Source organism: Penaeus japonicus, unplaced genomic scaffold, assembly GCF_977035675.1.
Source record: "Penaeus japonicus unplaced genomic scaffold, GWHDUDI00000001_assembly GWHDUDI00000012, whole genome shotgun sequence".
Classification (NCBI taxonomy): Eukaryota; Metazoa; Arthropoda; class Malacostraca; order Decapoda; family Penaeidae; genus Penaeus; species Penaeus japonicus.
Genome location: NW_028234414.1, coordinates 31,432,651 through 31,437,650, shown reverse-complemented (window position 1 = coordinate 31,437,650; position 5,000 = coordinate 31,432,651).

The window sequence follows — 5,000 nt, the reverse complement described above, 5'->3', positions numbered from 1 at the left end:
ATATATAATATATATATATATATATATATATAAATATATATATATATATATTTATATATATATAATATATATATATATATATATCTATATATATATATCATGCATTATATATATATATATATATATATTATATTATATAATATATATATTTATATATTATAAATATAATATAATATATATATATATATATATACATACATACATACATATATATATAAATATATATATATAAAATATAAATATATATATAATACATATATCATATAAATATATATATATATATAAATATATATAAATAATATCTACAAACATACATACATACATACATATATAAATATAAATATATATATATATATATATATATATACATACATATTAATATATATATATATATATATATATATATATATATACATAATGTATGTATGTATGTATGTATGTATTATATAATTATATAAATGACATTTTCAATATATGTATATATATATTTATATATATTTAATATATATAGATATATATATATTTTATATATATATATACATATATATATATATATAAATATATATATATATATATATATAATCTCTATATATTCCATATGTTAGTGAAAATGTATTACGAGAATAGATATTTGAGCGCAAGTGATGAATTTGAAGCGTTTCAGCTGTCTTCCTCGGAAATCCCTAATAGGTGAAAATTCAAAACGAATATTTAAGTAAAACAGGAGCTGAAGGTTCACCAGATGTTCTTGACCTTTGGCTTGTTATCCGTATAATTAATGCTGCCGCGAATTTCGAGATATATGTAGCTTCCATAACTTTCCATTTTTGTTTTTGCTCGTTCGTTTCCAATCTGCGTGTGCCACCATGGCGTTGGAAGTTCTATGGTGTCGGACGTCAGCTCGATGATCGCTGATCCTGGGGCAGAAACCACGTCCTATTTCACAAGTAATGCAGGGAATTGCTTGTAAGCGGTTTCTTGTGTCTTGCCAATCTCCTTTTCTGATGTCAGACGTGTTTGCAATATTCACTTTAGTACCAACGTACCAGCTGACTGAAGAAATATCAAGAAACCCGAGGGGGCGACACGGTCGTTTCTTGCGCTAGCTATAATGTTCGCCGCCTCTTTCTGAGGTTTAGCGGGGAAACCGCCGGGGTATTGATGTTTTACAAATGAGTCTATATTGTATTTGATTTCATTCTCGAGAAATTCTGGGCCGCAAATCCCTACTGCCCTCAGCAAGAAACCTTTGAAGAAGTAGTGACTGAAGTAATTTTTATTTGTTGGCTTTCTATATAGAGGGAAACGCAGGCCGTCGTCACCCCGAAGGATCAGAGCGTCAAGGAAAGGTAATTTCCGACTTTCTTTTCCATGGCAAACAAAATTTTATCGTGGACTGCGTTAAGCAGCGTCAGCTTTTGACGAAAACATGTCCTCCTGGGGACGACAACAAGGACATCATCTACGTAGCGTAGCCATGTTTAATGCCTGACAATTATGTCTCTATAGTGATCTTTCTCCAAAGTTTCCACGAAGAGGAAGGTCAGAACCGAACTTAATGGAGAACCCATAGCTAAACCGCTAGATTATCGGTACTCCTCTCCTGCAGATTCGAAGGATCCGAAATTCACGCACAACTTCACGAATCATGCAGTCGCGCTTTGGTCGAGGAAGTGAATAATCACCCATGGTGTTGACGACCCTTCCGACTGCTCGGATGCACCATATGTGGAAACATTGGTGAATAGGGCCTTAATATAAAAATCAGCCAAATTTGTATTCTAATATCCAAGAGTCTGAAGATGTTTAAGAGTCGTCAGAGTTTCTTCAGGGTGGAAATCACTGATGACTCACATAGCGTCCAGAGAGGGTTCTAGCTAGACACTTTGGCTAGACGTTGATAGCGCAGCCCAACACAGAGAGATCCGCCTCATCGGAACACCTGGCTTGTGTATCTTCGGGAGACCTCTCATGGAAGGGGTGCGGGGCGCCTCCTCAAGGGGATGGAGATATTTACCCCGGTCGGAGTGGAGGAGGATATCCCTTGCCTTCCTCTTGAGGACGGTGGCCTCCTTCTTGGCATCGCCTCTCATCAATTTTCATTAAACAACAGCATCGGACAGTAAGTCTTTCATTTTTTAAGATATAATCACTATTATCCATAACAACAATACCCCTTCAACACCGAATCTACGAACTCAGGAACTAGCTCGAGGGTGAATACAACAACTAAAACTACAACAAGAAACCAAGACGAAACGCCAGGCGAAATTACAATGGACGAAATGTGGACGATATTTATACACACATACACACACACATATAAATAAATATATATATATATATATATTTTATATATATATATATATATATATATATATATCAATATATATATAAATTTACATGTATATATATATATATATATATATCTAATTTATTTATATATATATAATAATATATAATATAAAGAAATAAATAAGCATATATATATATAATATATATATTATATATAAATATATTATATATTATATATATATCATTTATACATTATTAATAGATATATATATATATAAATATATATATATATATATATATATAATACATACTTATATATATAATATATATATTATATATATATTATATATATATATACATACATATATATATATATACATATATAATAATATATATATATCAATATATAAATATTATATAATATATATATTTATATTTTATTATATATACATATATTAAATAATCATTTATATATGTATAATATATACAAATGTAGTATAAATATTAGAAAATATATATAAAATATATATATATATATATATATAATATATTATATATATATAATATATATATATATGTAAAGGTCCATATATAAGCACATTAGATATATTTATATATTATAATATAATATATATATATATAAATATGTATATATATATATTTATATATATATAAATATATATATATATATATGGACATATATAAGCCATATTATATATATATATATATATATAATATATATATATATATATAATATATATTATTATATTAAATATTATATACATAATATATATATAATATATATAATATTTATAAAATATATATATATATAATTATTTATTTAATATACATATATATATATATATATATATATATATATATATATATATATATGTACGTATGTTATATGTATGTATATGTATATATATATCTATATAACATATATAATAATATATAGATATATTATATATATTAATATTTATATTTATATAATATATAAAATATATACACGCACACATACACACACACACATAAACATCACACACACACAACACACACACACACACACTCACACACAACACACACACAACAAACAACACATATATATATATATATAATATATATATATATATAGATATATATATATTATATATATATATATATATAAATATATATATATTAAATATATTTATATATATATATATATATATACACACGCACACATACACACACACAATTTTCACACACCACACACACACACACACACACACTCACACACTCCACAGACAACACACACACAATACTATATATATAATATGTATATATATATATATATATATTTATATATATATATACATTATATTTATATATACTATATATATATATATATATATACAATAATATATATATATATATATATATATAAAATATATATATATATATATAATATACATATTATACATATATAATAATATATATATATATTAATATATATAAATATAAATGTATATATGTATATATATATATATATTTACATATATATATAAATATATATAGATATATATTATATATGTATATAATATATATATACATATGTATATATAAATATTATTATATATATATATATATATAATATATATTTATACATTATATATATATATATATATGTGTGTGTGTGTCACGTGGGTGTGTGTTGTGTGTGTGTGTGTGTGGTGTGTGTGTGTGTGTGTGTGTGTATGTGCGTGTGTATATATCTATATATATATATAATATATATAATATATATATATAATAATATATAAATATATAAATAAAATATAAATATATATATATATATCTAAATATATAATATATATGTGTGTGTTTGAGTGTGTGTGCGTGTGTGTGTGTGTGTGTTTTGTGTGTGTGTGTGTGTATGTATTGTGTGTGTGTGTATTTGTGCTTGTATATATATATATATATATATATATAAATCTAAATGTATATAATTATATATATAAATATATATAATATATATATATATATAAATATAAATACAAACATATACCTACGTACAAATATATATATATTAAATATATATATATATATATATAAATATATGTATATAAATAAATAAATATCTATATAATATTCTATATATATATTTATAAATATATATATATATAAATATGGTAATAAAATATATATATATATATATATAATATATATATATATATAAAATATATATCTCTCTATATAACATATCTATAATCTTCTTACAAATGTCCTATAAATATATATATATATATAAATAAAAATAAAAATATATCCATATTATCTCAAAATAAATCTATAAATATTTTAAAATATAACTATATACTGTGCTAAAATATTCATATTTTTTCTTTTAACAAAAATATATAAATTTATAACTATATATAATATATAAATAGATAATAAATATATATCAATTTTATATAAAAATTAAATATATTATAAACATTTGTATATATAAACATATATAAATGCTTACTTATATCTATGTATATATACTAAATATATAAATATAATATATTATCGATATCAAATAAAAATATAATATAACTAAAAAATATATAAGTATATATATATATATGAATGTAATATATAATATATAATATAAATATATATATTTATCAAAACAAAATATATGAATTTAACAAAAAATAAATAATATATATATATCT